Below are 21469 nucleotides of genomic sequence, written 5' to 3' on the forward strand. Positions count from 1 at the left end.
TAATTGGATCTTAACCTTATATATAAACTTTATTGTGGTATAGTTTACATAAACAAAAGTATATGCATATTAAATATATGATTGATGAGCTTATAAAATATAAACTAAGCATAAAACTTTATATACTAAAAACCACCACAAATTAGATATATAACATTTTCATCACCCTGGAAAGGTACCTTATACCCCTGTTTACTCAATCCATCCCCTATTCTCAGACCCAGGCTGATCTGCTCTCACTACATATTAACTTTGACTTTTCTAGAATTTCATATAAAAGATGTCATATTGCATACACTGTCTTTTGTCTTTCTTCCTTTACTTCCTATAACATTTTTGAGATATATCTGTTTAGTGTATATTAGTTGTTCCCTTTTATAGCTGAGTTGTATTCCATTGTATGGATATACCACTTGTATTTATCCTTTTGATGGGCATTTGGGTTGTTTCCATTTTATAGTTATTTTGAATAACACCACTATAAACATTTATACAGAAATACCTGTGGATTGTTATTTCCTTGGGTAGAAGTGGAAATGTTGGGTTGAATGGTAAGTGTATGTTTACCTTTATGAGAGACTGAGAAAGACTTTTCTAAAGTGGTTGCACCATTTTGCATTCTGACCAGCAGTGTATAAAAGTACTAGTTCTGCTGTATCCTTTCTAACACTCACAATGGTCAGTCTTTTTCATTTTAACCTTTGTAATAGGTAGTGGGATCTCATTTTGGTTTTAATTTGCTTATCCCTGAAAACTAATGGTGCTGAACATCTCTTCACGTGCCTACTGCCTTTTGTGTATCTTCTTTAGTGAACATATACTTTTTCTGTATGTGTGTGTAGTATATAACCTTCCTTATGTACAAGTTCTTTGTAAAATATATGTTTTGTGAAATTTTCACCATTTCTGCTTCCTTCTCCCCTATTTTCTGAACGAGTCTCTGTAAGATTGACATTTTTCCTTAGATTGTTGATCACATTCACCAAGGAATGCCATCTGGACCTAGAATTTTCTTTGTGGGAAGGATTTTTTATAGTTACTTTGTTTATCTTATTCAAACAGCTTTGTTGAGATGAATTTTACTTATAAAATCCACTAATTTCAAGGATACAATTTAGTCATTTTTAGTAACTACCAAATTATACAACCATCAACATGAATCAGTTTTAGAACATTTTTATTACCCTAATAAGATCTCTCATGCCCATTTCCAGTTTATCCCCATTCCCACCACCAGCCCCAGGCATGGGAAGGTTTTTCACTGTAAAGGAAATGTAACAAACATAAAGCTTTTAGATTTTTTTCTTTCTTTTTGAGTCAATTTTGGTAAGTTGTGCCTTTCAATGAATTTGTCCATTTCACTTAGTTATCAATTTTTTGATATAAAATTTTCATGACATTTCCTTATTTTCCTTTCCATGAGTCTAGGGTCTAGAGTGATGCTTTTTCTTTTTATATTGGTCATTTCTCTCTTCTTTCTTTTTTTCTTAATCTGTCCAGCTTAGACATTTTCAGTTTTACTGGTCTTTACAAGGAACAGCTTTTGGTATTATTGGGTTTTATCTCTTTTTGCTCTTTTCTATTTTATTGATTTATACTTTTTATTCTTTCTTTTTACTTTGAGTTTAATGTATTTTACTTTTTTAGTTTCGAATGCAAAGTTTAGATGATTGAATTAAATGTATATTTTCTTTTCTACTATATGGCTTTAAGCTATAAATCTCTCCCTAAGAACTGCTTTAGATAGAGTCAACAGATTTTGACAGGCTGTTATTGTTATCAGTCATTAAAAATATATTCTAATTTATCTGGATTTTTTTTTTTTTTTTTTTTTTTTTTTTTTTTTTTTGCTGTACGCGGGCCTCTCCCTGTTGTGGCCTCTCCCGTTGCGGAGCACGGGCTCCGGACGCGCAGGCTCAGGGGCCATGGCTCATGGGTCTAGCCACTCCATGGCATGTGGGATCTCCCTGGACCGGGGCATGAACCTGTGTCCCCTGCATTGGCAGGTGGACTCTCAACCACCGCGCCACCAGGGAAGCCCCTACCTGGATTTTTTTAAAAATTGTGAGTTAAGTGTGTTTAAATATCAAATATTAGGGGATTTTCTAGATATTTTGTTATTGATTTTCAAGTTAATACCATTGTTATCAGAATGAGTTCAATAATTTTAAGTGTATTGAAACTTGTTTATGGAACAATATGTGGTCTATCTTGAACAATGTTCAAATTTGTCTTCTGCAGTATGCGACTGCTGTTACACAGATACAGTGAATTTCAAACAATGTATTTTTCAGCCCTACACATTCCATTTATTTTTATATTTTTCACTTCTCTCCTCATTGGGTTCATGTTTCCCTCAAATTCTTGAACATATTTACACTAGCTGTTTATATTTATTTCCTATTGCTGTGACACAACTACCACACATTTAGTGACTTAAAACAATACTCATTTATCTCACAGATCTTTAGGTACTCAAGTATGGGCGGCTTGGCTGGGATCTCTCCTGAGGCTCTTCTTACAGAACTGAAGTCAGAGTGTCAGCCAGGCTGAGCTGTTATCTGGAAGCTCTGGGAAAAATCCATGTCCAAGGTTATTTACCTTGTCAGTAGAATTCAGTTACTTACAACTGTAGGGACGACGTCCTTGTCTTCTCTTGCCGTTATCCAGGGGCCAGACAGCTTCTAGGGCCACTTTCAGACCCTTCCAGATGGCTCCTTCCCTCTCAGCAATAGAGAACCTCCTTCATGTTGACTCCTTCTCACACTTAGGATCTCTCTGACATACTCTTTTGTGACCAGCCAAAGAAAAGTCTTATTTTAAGGACTTACATGATTAGGTTAGGCTCACCTGGAGAATCTCTCTCAAAGCCAACCGATTAATAACCTCAACTACACCTGCAAAATCCCATTCACTATATAATTATGGGGGCTATTTTAGAATTCTGTCACACTGGTTTTTTTTTGTATTTGTGCTGATTCTAAAATCTGTCATTTCTAGATCTGTTTTTATCGACTAGTTTTTCCTCCTGCCTTTTCACATGCCTTATAATTTTTATTGGATTCTGTACAGTGTAAAAATAATGTGGTTGTGTCTTCATTTCACTCTCTTCCTTTAAAAAGCATTGAATCTTGTTTTAGCAGATGTTAGGTTACTTGCAGGTCAGCTAGATCCTTTCCAGGTTGGTTTTTAAGACTTTTTCCAGTGGGTATTTAGCCCTGCTATTGAAGTGTAACCTTTCTGGGTCTCTACTAATTTGTCCGAGTCTTCAGAAAGATTTCTCCCCTCCAGAGGGTTAGCACTTCAGTGTCTCCCAGTGCTGTGTGAGCTGTTACAGTTCCCTAATAGTTGTTATTTTCCTAGGGTCCCATATCCTCATCCTATGTTTTCCCAGTTTAGTGTTGAGCCAAAATTCGAGGGACTACCATACATATTTCTAGCCCTCTTTCTCTGTGTGCCTCCTGTCTATCTTGTACTCTTGCCTGCAAGTTGCAGCTTCCTGAGTCTCTCTGAACTCTGATCTCTGTTTTCTCAAATTAGCCCATTGACCATGCTCAGCTTGGGTCTGAAAAGTGGCACCAGGCAGGAACATTCATAGGTCTTGCCTCATTTGTTGCCCCTCCTTTGGGGAACACAGTCCTGAGCTCTTAGCTGCCCAGTGTCTTAAAAGTGTTGTTTAAGTTATTCTAATTTTCTAATGATTAGCTTTGAGAGGAAAATTCTGGGGCCAATTACTCCATAATGGCTAGAAGCAGGAGTCCTCAACTGAGATTGATTGACTGAATGAATGTCTACAAGCGCTTACCTGCTACCTTCTCCCCACAGAAATGAGACTTGATCCCACTTCTGATTTTATTTTAATGGGGTGGAGGGTTGAGGAACTGAAGAATCAAAATCATTATAGGATAGGGATTTCCCTGGTGGCGCAGTGGTTAAGAATCCACCTGCCAATGCAGGAGACACTGGTTCGATCCCTGGTCCAGGAAGATCCCACATGCCCTGGAGCAACTAAGCCCGTGCGCCGCAACTACTGAGCCTGTGCTCTAGAGCCCGTGAGCCGCAACTACTGAAGCCCGCACACGTAGAGCCCGTGCTCCACAACAAAAGAAGCCACCGCAATGAGAAGCCAGCACACTGCAATGGAGAGTAGCCCCTGCTTGCCGTAACTAGAGAAAGCCTGCACACAGCAACGAAGACCCAACACAGTCAAAAATAAATAAAATAAAAAATAATTTTTAAAATGCTGTGAATTCACAACACAATGATAAAAAAAATTTTTTTAATCATTGTAAGATAAATAACTTGCATGGGGAAGATACTAGTATCAACTTACGTTAAATAATTTCAAAGCAGATACGATCATGAGAAATGGGCCCACATCACAAAGAATCAAGATATGCAAAGAATATACGTAATTACCCTAAGGAATATTGTTTGAATATTAAATGAGATGTGAATATTAAAAAATGATAGATGGTCTAAAATTCCATTTAATTCGATTAGTGGAATTAAGCATGGTAGATGGTCTCGTAAGACATTCCCCAGAGAGATCTTTCCAATAATTTAAACATTTTATGTTCAGTTGTTCACTGGACATACCCAGAACGTGATTCATCCAAGAGGAATAGTTCTGGAAACACTGCTGATAGGGATTAGTGTCTAATACATAGACAGACAACAGAGTACAATAGTTAAAAGTGTTGTTGCTGAGATTAGACATGGGTATGAGCTCTGTTTCTGCACCCAAGAGCTAGGTGGCAGAGGGGTTGAAACAGAGATTTTGAAGATAGAGTTCCTGACTTCAAATTGAGCTCTGTGCTTCCTAGCTTTATGTCCTTGGCAAGTCTCTTAAGAACACTGTACCTCAATTTCTTCATCTGAAAAATAGGGGTGATGAATAATAATACCTGCCTTTTATATGTTGGGGATGAGATAAATCCTTAGTTTATTATGAGGATTAAATAAATCAACATGTGTAAACCATTCAAGCAGTACCTGGGGCATAGTAAGTTCCAGATAAGTGTTAGCTATTACAATAATTTCTTGTCTACAATTACGATAATAATAAAAATAGTAACTCATAAATACAGATGTCAGTGCCATTTGGAATAGTCTCTATAACAATTTCTGTCTCCACATTTACTGTGTTTCAGCAAATTTACCTAACAGATGGTGAGTGGGCAATTTTTAAAGAGGCATTTTTTAAAAGAGCGGAGAGGGAAGGAATAGAGACAGGCACATACTATATTTGAAGTTACCTCCACGTGTATTTTATGTATGTATACCCATACAATTAAGAAGTCTTTGGATGTTTTATCTTCAAGAATAATTCAGATACTGGATTACTTGAATATCATAAACATTTAGGGTTTAACAGATTTGTTACATATAGACGTTGTATCATGGATTTAAAAGACCATAGCAAGCGGGCAGCGGCGGGCGGAGCAACCGAGCAGCGGCGAGGGCTGGGCGGCGGGTGCGGGGCTCCGTGCTTCCTCGCGGTGGAAGGCTGGGGTTCGCCAGAGACGCCGGGTTGCTCCGCGTTGCCAGGTTACCGAGCGCGTGCCCCGCGCCCGCTCTTCCGCCCGGGCCGCCCTCGGCGCCGCCTGAGCCGCGGTGCGGGCTGCTCGGGCCCCGGGTCCACGGAAGCCTGGGTCGGGGGCTGCGTGCGGGACTCTTGTCGTGAGTGGACGCTGCGCGAGCGCGCAGGGGACGTAAGGCGCCGACCTGGGGCTCCCCGGCGCTCCGGCTCCGCTCAGGGCGCCCGCTCAGGGGCCTCCGGCGCGAGGCCCCCTTTGTGGTCAAGATGGCGGCGCCCAGGCGGGCCGCGCTGAGGTGAGCTGGAGCTGGGCCCGGAGAGGGGTCAGTCAGCCACGCCCAGGACTTGGACCCCGAGCTGGTCTCCCGTCTCCCGGGGAGCGGCGGGTGAGTGGGCGCGGCCGCGCGTAGGTCCCTCTCGTGGGGTGGTCAGTTCTTCGTGCGTCCGCAGACTTCTGTCGTCTGATAGTCAGATCTGGGGTGGCCCAGGTTGGAGGCGAGGGTGCTTGATTGGGGAAACCTGAGGGGTTTAAGGACTCTGTTGGGATCGTTTCAGACCCCAGCAAGAAGCTGAGCAAGTTTTCTCCTGACTCTCTTCCCGGCTAAGTTTTCTGCCTTCTCTGAAGACGCCAGCTTTTCTGAATCACCTTGTTCCCCGGGGGGATACAGTTGGTGGTTCTGACCGTGGAACGTAGGACCCGGCGCGGGGAAGCCTGAGCTGGTTCTAGTTACTGTGTTTGCAAAGCACTTGTCTTGTCTTTGGAATTTTTGTGTATGTAACCAACGTTGGGAAGAGCCAGCGTTTTCGCCTCCAAAACAGTGCGAGGGGTAACTTTATATGTAAGAAACAAGTGGGCGTTCACATCCATCTCTTTTCCAACCACTGAGTTTTGGTTGTGTTTCTTTTCTTTAAGTTTGTCTCGTTTTGAAGTGATAACAAAACAAACAAAAAAACCATAGCCAGTTACACAAAGTATATACTCTAGTCTCAGTCCTGCCATTAATTAGCTATGTTACCTTAAGTCATTTAATTTTTCTAGGCCTCATTTTTCTCACGTGATGTTTTTTCTTTGGAAAAGTATAGTTTCTAGAAGTCGCTAATCTCTGTGTCATAGTTCAGCTTGGAGAAAACCTGTTCTTATCCAAACTCCATGACATTGTATTTCCAGCTCCAACTTTGGACTTTGAGTGAGTTGGGGGCAACTTTTTAAGGATATTTTCACACAGCTTTTTTAGTTAATATCAGTCTAGCTGACTTGTCATACTCAGACTTTCTCCCATATTCTTTTACCAGTGTGTTCCTTAGTCATATATATAAAGACTGTTGTGGGAAAAATGACCTCCTGGGTCAGCTTACTGCATGGTCATCGACACAGGGCAGGGAGTAAGATTCAGTGGATTTTACAGAAGCAGATACAGGTTTCATTATCCATGTCCTCTCCCCTTTCGTGTTACCAAAAAAACAGCAGGCTTTTCTTGGAGAGCTGCCAGATAATGCCATCCTGCCTCCTGACGGGCCCCGGGGATGAGTCGCCCAGGGACTGAACTCCAGTAAAGCAGGTGATTGGCTCATGGGTAGGCATCTGACCTCGGCTAAGTCTATCAGACTGCTCCCCAGGACTTTTGTCTCAGAGCAAAATGGAAGAATTGTCTTTTCTCTCTGGAATTTCTAAGCTGGGGAGATATGACTCTGGGACTCCCAGTAACCATCCAGCACGAGGAGAGACTTTCTGTAAAATAAAGTCTTGCAGAGGTAAGCAGGGCTGAGGGATGGAGAGAGAGCTGGAACCCTGCTGATACTCTGGAACGTCCAGATCCAACTGTATCTGAATATGGCTGCATCCCTGAATTTCTAGTACTTGTTTGTTGAGGTTGTTGTTGTTGTTTGGTTTTTGTTTTTAAATTTCCTTTGACTATTTTGAATTTGTTTTCAGCCATGTGCATTTGAAAGCATCATAGCTAAAAGAGCTAATTTCCTACATTAATGTCAGGTTTGCTGACTGGCATTCCTTAAGTGAAAAATCATATCCGCTATTTTCTTTAAATAAAATCCTTCTAGCTCAGGTTTGAGATATTCAAAACTCTGCCTCCTACCCCCCTTTTTCCAACATTTACTGTATCACCTTGAAGCATTTGTGACCACATCTTTCCCATCTAGATGCAGTTGAGAGAGAGAGCAAAGACTTCTGACATAAACTGCAACCTATACGCCTCCTACCTGGAAGCTTTAGAACATACTTGATTCTTGTCATTAAAGCAAATCTTTTGTTGTTGTCTCCAGGGCACAGAAGCATTTTCATGGCATAATGGAGTACAAAGTACATTAAGCCTAACTCTACTTCTCACCCTCTTTTACTTTAAATAGGCAGAAAATAACACTCTCAAACACATGTTCCCAACAAGTAAAATACATATACGATTATGTTTAGAAGACATTTATGCAACATATAGTTAGACTGATTAATTAATGGACCTTTCGCCAATTGGCACAGTAAATATATATGTTCAATGTGCTCAATTAAAAAGAAGACAATAACATATTTTTACAGGTTAATTATCTGAGAAGAGTATTGTGCCAGCACACTTGATACTACAGTATTTCATGCTTGACAGGTAATCTTCTTTCAATTATATTTACTGCTAAATGTTTCTTGGATCAAGCTATTAAATTATAAGGTCAAAAGTAAAATGATATGAAATTACAATGATAAAGGGACACATATCCCACTTTATGAGAATAGAAGTTCTAATTTCTTTTCAGTACTACTAGTCGTGACCACAGTACTAATTTGAGCCCTTACTATGAGCCACTGTGCCCATATACATTTAGTTCTTACAGTAGTTCTGCAAAGGGCATATAATAATCCACACTGTAAAGCTGAAGAAAGTGATTCTCATAGCTGAAAGTCACATAGCTGGTGAGTGGCAAAGTCTAGATTCAAACTTAGAGTCGTCTGACAATGCCCAGGTTGTTGACCACTATGTACACTGCTCAATTGTTGCACCAATAAAAAAGTGCTTGAAATAATTATAGATTTGCCTACCCTGAAACTGCAGTGATTTAAAGACATCAAAGTTGCCAGTTGCTTAACCACATCTACTTACAGTAAGAAATTACATTTTATTTCATTTCTAAAACAAGATTAATTCTGCAGGCCCATCGAAACTTGAGCCCACAAATCCTACCTCCAAATGAAAGATGCTTGTTTTCCATTATTCAACAGATGGCCCTGTACAGAGGCAATAAATATATAGTAGAATTTTCATTCAAATAAGTGAGAAGAGAGGCTTCTTCTTGTCCTGATTCAGTGCCCATCATTATGGATTATGATGGCTCTTCCCAAACTTTACTTCATTCACTCCACTCTTTCTACAAAACTCCAGTAATGGAATTCATCATTCAGATATATGTGCAAAGCGAAAGGACTGTATTAATACAGTTGCTGAAAGTCAAGTTGATAGAGCACAGGAAATACATCCTAATAAATGCAACATTAATGTTTGTGTGGGCCTTGGAGTGAGGGGTAGAAGAATTTTCAGTTTAATGGAATATTTTGCCTCTTGCTATGAAAGTGTGGCTTAGTAGTCTTCTAATTGGTCATTTACAGAATCCTCCATCTCTGGGTTTCATGCTTTCTTTACTCTGCAGCTGTTGATTCCTTCTCTTGTTCTGGATGGAAGATAGCAACGAAGCCACTTCAAAGGGCTCAGCCTGCCTTTTTGTGTTATTGTTTAGATGAAGATATTTCCATTTATTAAAGCACACTATTTAAACATTTTTATCATGTTTTAAACTTGACTGTGTTCTGAAGGTATGAGCACAGGCAGACATAATGGGGGATGCTTTCCAGGAGAGAACATACCCTTATCAAAGGAATTATCAGAATTTTCATGTATGGATTGAGAATCAAATTCTGGAGTTAGACCTGAATATAAATTCATACTCACAACTTATTACCAGTCTCATCTTGATCAAACGGTTACCACACTTCTCATCAATTTCCTTATCTTTGAAAGCAGAATAAGAGAAGTATGCCTGGTGGAGTTACACATCAAGCTCATCTGATAGAATATTCATAAGGATTTTGCACAAAATATACATGGAAATATTTTAGCACCGAGTTTAGCATGCGATTCGTCTTCAATACATTTAAGAGCTATTATTTTATTATTATTATGCTATCATTAAATATCACTATTACTTAAATGTCATTATTGCTAAAATTGCTGTAAAACTACTGCAATAACCCATGATGAATTCCCCTCTTCTGTTTCCTTTGTTTAAATGCAAAATATATATATAAATCTAGACAGAGAAGACTTTAGTGATCCTATTCAGTGGAGTGAGAATTTCCATGGCACTGATTAAAACAAATCCTGAATTGCATGGACTTAAGATAGCAGAGAGGGGCTTCCCCGGTGGCGCAGTGGTTGAGAGTCCACCGGCCGATGCAGGGGACACGGGTTCGTGCCCCGGTCCGAAAGATCCCACATGCCGCGGAGCGGCTGGGTCCGTGAGCCATGGCTGCTGAGCCTGCGCCTCCGGAGCCTGTGCTCCGCAACGGAAGAGGCCGCAACACTGAGAGGCCTGCGTACCGCAAAGAAAAAAAAAAAAAAAAAGATAGCAGAGAGGCTAAGAGATTTGAAGTTAGACATCCTCAAGTGTGAATTCTACTGTGACCCTCTTCTAGCTCTAAAACCTTGAGGAAGTTACTTAAACTTTCTGAGCTTTACTACTAGTTTCCTCATCTGTATCTTTTTCAGGACTATTTATCAAGCATCTTCCTGTTCTCTATGCTTGGATGTATCAATGAATAAATTAGACAAGAGCCTTTGCCTGCGTGCTCCTTCTTGCATGCTCTCTCCCTCCTTACACTCTCGTGTGGAAACGGATGTTATAAATAAATTCTATGCTTTGTCACAAGTTGATGGGTGCTACGGGATAAGGAAAAGGATGTGAAGCTCACTGAAGAGGCTTGGGTTGGGAGTGCTGGAGGAGTGTACAGGTAGGTTCTGTTTTTAAATAGGGTAGTCAGGGTGGATTTTATAAGTTGACATTTGAGCAAAGACTTGAAGTGAGGGAGTTGTCAGAATGTATGATGGGGAGACCACTCCCTGGGAGCAAGAATAACCAGTCCCAACACTCTAAGGCAGAAATATGCCGGGCAGCTTGGAGGAATATCAAGGAGGCCACCCTGGCTGACTTAGTCAGTGGGGAGGAAGAGACAGCAGGAGGGCTGGAGGTCGGATATGTGATGGGATGGATTGGGTAAGTCCTGGGAGGCCATCACATGCATTGTGTCTTTTACTCTAAATGTAGGCAGCCAGGGACAGGATTTTAGCCGAGGTGTGGCATGAACTGTCTCTTGTTTGAAAAGCATAACTCTATCTGTGGTCTTGAGGATGTGGGGAGAGAGTGGAGTCAGGGAGAATCTCAGGAGGCGACTACAGGATCCTCAAGGTCTATGTTGTTGGCCTGCACCAGGCTGCTAGTGGCTGGTAATTCTCAGAAGTGGCACATTGGGAAGGTTGTGACAGCATTTCGTGGTAGATTGAATGCAAGAATGGAAAGGAAGAGGGGGTCAAGGGTGAATTCGAGATGTAGGGCCTGGGGAACTGGAAAGGTGTGGTTACTGTCACCTAAGATGGAAAAAGTTTGGGGTAGAGCATGTTTGGGGGATTAAAGACCAGTTTTGGAGGTATAAGATTTGAGATGTTTTCGTGACGTCCAAGTAGAGATGCTGAGTACACAGTTGGATACACAAGTCTGCAGTTCTGAAGAAAGGTCTAAACTAGAGATACACTTTAATACAATGGAGATATTAAGAATAATTACATGGAAGCGCTATTTTAAAGATAAAATGAAGTAATGCAATTAGCACTCTGTCTTCTCAAAACATTTAATAACTGTTAGCTAAAATAATTACCTGAAATGAAAAAATACCTATAGTTTGTTTTGTTGTTTGCAGTAAAAGTGAATAAAATGTCACAATTATTTTAATAGTATTTGTGACACAGTAGTTTTAGTTAAGATACCATGACTACAAACATTTACACTAAACCTTTCAGTCTCCTGCTTTTCACTCTGATAGGGTAGTTGGAACCATATTTTGTAAGGTTTAAGTAAGTTGTCATAGGGTACCTCTTTAATTAGAAGTAATTCTGAACTGCCTAGTTCCATGCCGTTTTATATACATATATGTATAATTATTATTTTATGATTTATCAAACTCTGTTGAAAATTTGCATCACTGATATACATTAGAATTTAAGCATTTACCCAGGTATTCAAGGAAAAAAAATGTACTTGTCTTGTAATTTCCATAGGGGTACTTACTTTCACATCTCCCCTTCACTTTGCAATTGCAAACATGGCAGGGGAAATATTATCTTACTGGTCTTTGAGTTCCCCTTAGCTATCTGCAAGTCCTTAAACAGCCTTTGTGGCTTAACCAAAATTCTCTTCCATCTTCATTCCGCTAACAGATATTGCTCTAAGCATGTACTTATACTAAAAAATGCATGACCACGTTGTCTCTATACATCTATAATTTTATGTTAACACTATCATTATGTAAGCTACACTTTAATTGTAATTATAACAGATTTTATGTCAACACACATCCATTTCTAGTGTTCATCTGGTGTTCAAGGGGAGAGCAGCATGTCGTAAATTTTATCAAAATATAACATCTGAAGACTAGAACAGAGGGTAATTGTGTAATTCTGTATTCACTCTAATTAAGTTCAGTGGAGTTGGCATAATAGAATTAAGATGAAAAAAAAAAAAGACATTGAGGTACCATGGCTCCCTCTCCTAACACACCCTTTTCGTATCCGAGAGCAGAGACTCAGCACCTTTCTATACAGAAATGGAGACAGGAAGAGGCCAGAGGATGAATGACAGGCACGAATGAGATGGAACTTTGAAGAGCAACATGGAAATGAAATACTTCTTTTGTATTTGGTAGGTGGGGAAAATGTACCAGCGTGTATGCCTACTGGGACCACGTTTTCCAGAACAGTTAAGCCCAGTGTCAACTATGCTGTCCCACCTTCCTCGTAAGTAGGAATCTACTGTTACTTGAATCTTTGCTTCCTGTTTCTTGATAGCTGGTTGAGAAGATTATCACAGGAACTGCATCTTGTTAGCAAATACACTGTTTTGAAATGATTGACACTCACTGAAGAGTGGCAACTCCAAGCTTGCTCTCTCTTGATCTTGGACTATTTAAGTCTGGAGTGCAGGAGTGGGTTATGGGGAAAGACCATTGGAATTCTTATGTCTTCAGCATAATGGTTATAGAATAATGGTTAGGAGTGTAGGTGCTGGTTCAAATCTCTGTTTTCCAATTGCTAACCATATGAGCTTGGGCAATTTACCTGATTACCTGAACCTCAATACTCCTGCCTATAAAATGATGTTAATAATATTTCATCCCCGTAGACTTGTTTTCAATGTTAAAATGAAGTCACTTACATCAAGCACTTAATACAATGCCTAGAGCACAGTAAAGTCTATTATTATTACTACTACTACTACTACTACTATTATTATTACTGTCACGATGCCAGTTGCTATTTTTCCTATGCCTTATTCCATTATCTTCTGGCTTGTCCCCCCATTTCTGTCTTGTTTCTGTACAAGGGTAGGTTTGTCACAGAGCATTTTCTTTCCCTAGTGTCTGACTCTTAGTCATCAAGGTGACTGGTCCACAACACGGCATTCATTGCTGCTCGTTGAAGCAACCCATTTTGAGAAGGGGAGTTGGATATTGATGCCAAGTTGGGTCAAGGAGAGAGAATTTTCTCTCTTCTGCACTCAGCTAAGTGAAATATTCAGGCCTCAGAAGGAGAATCAGGCAAAGGGCAACATGCTTAATCTCATACCTTAGTGATTAAGAACAAGTCAGGCAGGCTGGATTTGAACTCATTTCCGTCATGTACTGACAACGGGATCTTAGGTGCTTTTGTAACCCCTCTGAGGCTCAGTCAACATCTGAAAGAGACGAATAACGTTATCAGGACCTAGCGTATAGCCTCCTTGTAATAAGTGAGTAAATCCTTTTAAAACGTTCAGCACGTTGTTTGGCATATAAACACGTAATAAAATTTAGCTTCTTTGACTGCTACCGCTGCTAATATTATTAAGTAGCTGAGCAGATCCGAGGCCCATTTTTTTCTTAGATTGCACATAATCATTTGGACAACCAGCTCACATTGATCAACCATTGCTTATATATAAACCCCCATGAACCCAAAGGTGCTTTAACTCTCTCCCAGTCAGAGCCTGTTCTGGGGGCAGAAGCAACACCGGCACTACCCCCGTCATCTTTGCCTTTATTGTCACTACACTCGCCTGCCGTACTGAGCACTTTCTGTTTGCCAGGCACCAAATTTAGCCCTGCGTATGCACTATATCATGTAGTTCTCACACTCAGGTGGGAGACATTATCATCATCCCCAATTTTCAGATAAAGACACTGAGGTGTTGGAAAGGTAAGAAACTTGACCCACAGCAAGAGATGGAGCCAGAGTATTCAAACCCTTCTCTCTGACCTCAAGAACCCTTAAATATTAGCATACTACTACATCCTGGTAAGAAAATCTGCTTCTAGCCACTCTGGTGAGAGTAGAAATGATTCTCAGTCCCCACATTCCTCTATTGCCCATGCCACCCTAGCCTCAGGACTAGGTGGGAAAGGAAGTGATCTCTTCAAAGAGCAGCCAAAGGGAACCTACTCCCTTCTGCCTTTTCGTAATCAACTAACCAATATTTTATTTCCTTCTTAAGAGTCCCCACATGTTCCTTTTGGTACTTAGCTTGGCCTTTTAGAATTCTGACATTCTGTACATGACTCATCCACTGTATTTCATGTTAATTTATTGAGGTCAAGTATAGGGTCTTACTCATCCTGAAGTCCAGTTATCCCCTGTCACATCTAACTCTGTTCTTTTCTTCTTGTAGGACATCTGCAGATATTTATTTGAATTTTGTTGAATTGTTCTCATCAATAGTAAGTACATTAAAAGTTATACAGAAAGTGCTTTCTTATAAGGAAAACCATCTAAATAGATTTCTAGCTCTTTACTTTTTATAGCACTATTGTAGAGATTATAGATCTCCAGATAATATTTTTTAGATTGAGTTCTTCATATCATCTTATTTTTACATATAATGATAAATCTGAATTTTCTCTTATCAAAGCTCCGAGACTTCACTGGCTTGTAACTTAGCTTGTTGATTATGTGTTACTGACTTTTCCATTTACAATGATGTTTGATCCTGGTAAGGATGGGGCTGGGTGGGAAGGTACATCTTAGGGCCATCAATTGGTTTTGTAGAGAACTAACATAAAGATCTAAAGTCTCATCATATTTCTGCAGAACTCATGAATCATTTTATTATAATTCCATTCATTCAGGGAGTATAAAACCATTTTCAAATTGTTATTCCTAATTTGTTCATCTTCTCTTCCTTAGTGAGAAGAGAGCAGGCTGAATGGAAGAAAGTCATTATGACCACTGGGGCCACTAGGGTAGGCATCAGTCCCAGAGTTTTGTTTTCATCTCTCCGCTATTAATATTGGCTAATGTCTTGAGTGCTTACTTGGTGCAAATTACTTAGCTGACCATGGCAAATGGGTTGTGTCATTTCATCCCCTGATAGTCATACAATTAATGTATGTATTATTATGATATCCCATAATGCATACATGGAACAGAGCCTCAGAAGTAGTTATTTGCTCACCAAAATATGGTAGATGTAGAATTTGGACTCAGGTCTGATAGACTCCTAAATCACTCCTAGTGATTTTTACCACTGAATTAAAGTTGTATACCTCTGGAGAGTAGATAGTTTCTAAAATTTCCTCAGCTCTAACATTTTATAATTAAATTTTTGTCTGATGGCAAGCTTAACAGTTAAGATGGGTAGGAAGGAATGCCAGCCTGTTGAATGGAATTTCCCTGAAATAAGCCTGTTTTATGACACCGGTTCACTCATTCATTCACTCAGCATGTATTGAATGTTTGCTCTGTGCAAAGGCATTTTAGGCATCACAGTGGAGTGAGCGCCCCTTCCATAGACTCTCCTGCAGCACTCAGAGAAGTCTTGGACTGGTTTGCCTGTTATGGAATGGGGCTTGGTGATAGAAGCCTGGTTTGTCCTCCACTGATAAAACTAAGACATACTCATATGAGTTTAGAGGCATCTTGAAGCCGTGGAGTAGTAACACACATGAATCTTACCATTTTTGCCTGGGATTAATGATATGAAGGCTTTGGATTTGGGTATGGAAAATGGGTGCAATTATGGGTGTGTTGGTTCTACATATATACGGACATCACGTGTCATCAGCCTGCAGCTACCTGCCATTCCTCACTACTCCTTCTTTTCACAAACCAAACAGGTACCTTCTTATCTCTCCTGTGGATAAGCTCTTGACAGTGGCACTAGGGCCTCCCTCAATAAGTACATCATTGGCTAAACCAGTGGTTTCTCAGATATGCTCATTGAACAACCCTTAAGGTGGATTGACATTCCACTGCCTAGAATAGAATATGCTGTTCTTTAGAAATCGGGGGGAAAAAATAGGCCACCAGATGTACTTTCTTTAATTTAAATTGTATATATATATATATATATATATATATATATATATATGAACAATTGTTATATATGTGTATGTATACTTGTTCATACATATGAATGATTTAAAATTGAAGAGAGATACATATATACACACACATATATATATGTATATTTAAATTTTGGCTTCTGTTAGCAAGTAGTAAATTAAATTATTAGCAGATCCATACTGCAGGGAAATAACCAATCAGATTTCATTCAATAGCTTGCTTTTTTGTAGATTTATGGTTGTGATTTTATATCTGCAGGTATGTTTGCTGGAGAAAATATTTCTACCACTTTACACAAAATTAAATTCATTTAATACCAATGCGGCATGTCTCAAATGTCTTAATACAGTTTTAATCTTGAATCGCATCAGAAGTATGAAATTAGAAACATACCCCAAAATCATTTGAAGATATAATTACTTTCATTTCCCTTATACTTTTCAGACTTTTCAAAAATAAGTATTTAGTTGTACTTATCTGTTTCTGTCTCTCTAAGGATAGCAAACACTGAAACACAATTCTTTTAAAAGTCAATATTAAAACTATATTGTCCAAGATGATCAAAACTAAGGAAGTGGCAAAGAAATTCAAAAATTTAAACTTTCAAAGGGTGCTTTTTCTGTGAATGTGTAGTACTTGTTCTTCTGAAGGAATTAATCTTTTTAAAAATTTAATTAACTTATTTTTTATTGAAGTATACTTGGTTTACAGCATTGTGTTAATTACTGCTGCACAGCAAAGTGACTCTGTTATACATATGTATATACATTCTTTTTCATATTCTTTTCCATTATGGTTTATCACAGGATATTGAATATAGTCCCCTGTGCTATACAGTAGGACCTTGTTGTTTAGCCAATCTATATATACCAGTTTGCATCTGCTAATCCCAAACTCCCAGTTCATCCCTCTCCCACCTGCTTCCCCCTTGGCAGCCACCAGTCTATTCTCTATGTCTCTGATTCTGTTTCATAGATAGGTTCATTTGTGTCATATTTTAGATTCCACATATAAGTGGTATCATGATATTTGTCTTTCTCTTTCTGACTTACTTTGCTTAGTATGATAATCTCTAGTTGCATCCATGTTGCTGCTGCAAATGGCATTATTTCATTGTTTATTTATGGCTGAGTAGTATTTCATTGTATATATGTACCACATCGTCTTTATCCATTCATCTGTTGATGGACATTTAGGTTGTTTCCATGTCTTGGCTGTTGTGAATATTGCTGCTGTGAAGATCAGGGTGAATGTGTCTTTTTGAATTATAGTTTGGTCTGGATATACGCCCAGGAGTGGGATTGCTGGATCATATGGTAGGTCTATTTTTAGTTTTCTGAGGAACCTCCATACTGTTTTCCACAGTGGCTGCACCAACTTACATTTCCACCAACAGTGTTGTAGGAGGGTTCCCTTTTCTCCACACCCTCTCCAGCATATGTTATTTGTAGACTTTTTAATGATGGCCATTCTGACTGGTGTGAGGTGGTACCTCATGGTAGTTTTGATTTGCATTTCTTTAATAATTGGCAGTGTTGAGCCTCTTTTCATGTGCCTATTGGCCATCTGTATTTCTTTTTTGGAGAAATGTCTTTTTAAGTCTTCTGCCTATTTTTTTTGATTGGGTTGTTTGCTTTTATTGTCATCAAGTTATATGAGCTGTTTGTATATTTTGGAAATTAAGCCCTTGCTGGTCGCATCATTTGCAAATATTTTCTCCCATTCTGTAGATTGTCTTTTCATTTTGTTTATGGTTTCCTTTGCTGTGCAAAAGCTTGTAAGTTTGATTCGGTCCCCTTTGTTTATTTTCATTTTTATTTCTATTGTCTTGGGAGACTGACCTAAGAAAACATTGGTATGATTTATGTCAGAGAATATTTTGCCTGTGTTCTCTTCTAGAAGTTTTATGGTGTCATGTCTTATGTTTAAGTCTTTAAGACATTTTGAGTTTATTTTCGTGTATGGTAAAAGGATGTGTTCTAACTTCACTGGTTTATATAAGGCTGTCCAACTTTACCACCACCACTTGCGGAAGAGCCTGTCTCTTTCCCATTATATATTCTTGCCTCCTTTGTCAAAGATTAATTGTCAAAGATTAACTGAGATGTGGTTTTATTTCTTGGCTCTGTATTCTGTTCCATTGATCCATATGTCTGTTTTTGTGCCAATACCACGCTGTTTTGATTACTGTGACTTTGGAGTACTGTCTGAGTCTGGGGTGGCTACGCCTCCAACGCTGTTCTTTTTCTTCAGGATTGCTTTGGCAATTCTGGGTCTTTTATGGTTCTGTATGAATCTTAGGATTATTTGTTCTAATTGCGTGAAAAATGTCATGGGTAATTTGATAGGGATCGCATTAGATCTGTAGATTGCTTTGGGTAGTATGAGCATTTTAACAATGTTAATTCCTCCAACCCAAGAACATGAGATGTCTTTCCATTTCTTTGAATCATCTTCACTTTCCTTTATTAATGTCTTACAGTTCTCAGTGTATAAGTCTTTTGCCTTCTTGGTGAGGTTTATTCCTAAGTATTTTATTTTGAGGGTTGTGCTTTTAAAAGGCATTGTTTTTTTACATTCCCTTTCCGATATTTCATTGTTGGTATAAAGAAATGCAACCAATTTCTGTATGTTAATCTTGTATTCTGCTACCTTGCTGAATTCGTTTATCAGTTGTAGTAGTTTTCATGTGGAGTTTCTAGGGTTTTCTATATATAGTATCATATCATCTGCATCTAATGACAATTTTACCTCTTCTTGAAGGAATTAATCTTGAAGTTCTACTAAGACTTTTGGGATACCTGTTTTAATGAGTCACTACTTCCTGCCTGAGATTGCACTATGCACCAGAGATTCTAGAATTAGCATAGTAAAACTAATAATGCAAACAACAACAATAAATCTTCACAAACCTTCCTTGCAAGGAAGTAAAGTCTACTGGAAAAACAGACAAGTGAAACACACATTCAAAATGGCAGTGATTCTCAAACATTTATGTGCTGAAAAATCATGACAAGCATGATAACCAGGGCAATTACTAGACCCCTTCTCCAACTGGTAAGGTGTAAGGTCCTGTACCTCTATTTTTGGTGAATGCCTCCAGGAGAGTGTGAGACAGATGTTCTCAGTTGTCGTCAACCTTTAGTGTGCATCAGATATGCCTGAGAATATTGTTAAAACACAGATTGCTGGGCTCCGGTGCCAGAGTTCTAACCAGTTCCCAGGTGTGGCTGATATTGCTGGCCCAGGGACCACATTTTGAGAACCACCTTTCAAAACTCTGCAGTATGCGGTTGTGTGTGTTGTGAATGCAGTATGCGGTTGTGTGTGTTGTGAATGAGACGGGCCCAGAGAACCAAAGGAGGGCAAAGGGACTCTGCCCTAAATTAGCCAAAGGTAACAATAGCAGCTACAATTGATTGACCCAAGAAAAAATTGTAAGAACTTTACCTGCATTTGCTCATTTAATCCTTTCAGTAAGGTACGTAGGTGCTACTTAGTGTTCCTCTTTTACAGGGGTGTCCAGAGAAGGTAACAACTTTGCCCACGTCCTAAACTGGTAAGTAACAGATTAAGAATTCAAGTCTAGGAAGTCTGATTCCAGAGCCCACACCTCTACCCTTTCTGCATGTAGAGAGGAGTAAAGGGTTGTCAGTGAAGCCTTCCTGGGGGCCCTGGCCTCTTACTTTAAATAGAAGGATGAGTGGACATAAAGATCATTATTTGTGTGTGGTGGGGGTAGGGGAGGAAGTATGAGGGCTTCCAGAAGAGCCCACCCTCCCCATACATCTGCTATAAGCAAGTCTGATGATCAGGAGTCCGGAACATGAGTATGACTATGGGATACTGAGAAGGGTTCTAGAACCCTGAGGTTAGAGTTCTGGATCAGTTAGTAGGTAACAGAAAGTGAATGAGTGATTTACCTTACTTTCCACGGGTAGCAGGAAGTTTGGAGATAGTCCCTCTAGCTGCTGAAGGGCATCACCAGGGGACTGGGTTGCTTCGCTCTTCCAGCTTCCACATCTCTAGCACGTCCACATAGGTTCAAAGTGACCCCAGAATCTCCAACAGTGTTCCAACAATTTGGGCAGGAAGAAAGAAAAGGATAAAAAAAAGAAATTAAGTAAGAAAAAAAAGGCAGTGTCTAACTCAGAGAGCAAATTTTTTTACCACAGATGGTCAGCAGACGTGTACTTAGATCTCATCAGCTCGGATTTTAAACTGGCCACCTTAGCCTTAAGGATAATGGGGTCTCCTAACCAGGGCTCTGATAGTAAGGAATAAGGAGAGAGTGGTACTGATTAGCAGTGCCTGCTGTCCCAATCAAATATTATCCCCAAACTATTTTTTTTATCCTATATTTTACTTTAAAGAATGGAGGGGAAACATTATGTATCTGTAAATAGCCTTTTAGAAAGGGTACAATTATATAGTTATACAACCCCCTGGAGGGCTCCTTTCTTCTAAAATCTCTTTAAAAACTGTTCAAGGTTAAGGACATTTTTATCTTAATTTAGTCACTTGCAGTCGATTATCTTGGAATGACATCCTCTCTCTGCAGATGTTCTGTCAGGCTTTAGAAGATTCTAGAAGTGGACAGAGAAGTGTTATGGTACATGTATTTGCAATATGCACGTCTTTGAAATGAAATCCATTTAGGGACCAAAAGGCATTTCATGTCTTTGCTATACATTTTCACATATTTGCCTTTCCAGAATTCCTTTGAGCAAATCTGTTAGATGTAACCCATCCGTTTCTCCCATCTGAATTCTTTATTACTAAACATTCTTCAGTATGCTCTCACTCCCCTCTGTCAAAGGCGTTTCTCTGGGTCCTCACCCTTCTCATCTCATATGTGAATGCGTATCTTAAACTGAAGCAACAGTCTGCTATGACTTCTCCATAACTTGAAGAACCCGTCTTTGTGGGAAAAAAAGTAGACTTACTAACGTAAAAGGTAAAATGCGCGCAGTATTTCTGAGAATTAAAAACTAAGATAAAAACATAAGCAATGGAAAAAACTTACAGTGGATCCTTTTCAAAGACTTTATTTTACAGAGAAGGCAACTGAGGTTTAAAGAAAAAATGTGTTAGTTAAACACTAAATAATAAACCTTAAACCTCAGTGGAGCAACACATGGACAGTTCATTTCTCACTCACTCAGGAGTGTAGTATGGACTTTGGTGGTCTGCGGGTCAGTTTTCTGCTCAGTTACTCAGGGACCCACCACCTTCATCAAGTGGCTCTACGTTTGTCCTAAAAAGGAAAGGAGAGAGGAAGCTGCAAGCT

The 21469-nt window shown here is 39.4% G+C and overlaps 1 long non-coding RNA gene across 2 annotated transcripts in view; it reads left to right on the forward strand.

Moving 5' to 3' along the window:
- Positions 1-5590: 5590 nt before the first annotated feature.
- LOC307175919 overlaps positions 5591-21469 on the forward strand; it is a 192378-nt gene continuing 176499 nt past the window's right edge. For both annotated transcript variants that reach the window (XR_013824547.1, XR_013824548.1), the window contains exons 1-5: positions 5591-5925; positions 12510-12600; positions 14507-14555; positions 15022-15077; positions 19696-19738. This is a non-coding gene — a long non-coding RNA (uncharacterized lncRNA). The remainder of the gene's footprint in view (positions 5926-12509; positions 12601-14506; positions 14556-15021; positions 15078-19695; positions 19739-21469) is intronic.

This window comes from Stenella coeruleoalba (assembly GCF_951394435.1).
Source record: "Stenella coeruleoalba genome assembly, chromosome: 17".
NCBI classification, from domain to species: Eukaryota; Metazoa; Chordata; class Mammalia; order Artiodactyla; family Delphinidae; genus Stenella; species Stenella coeruleoalba.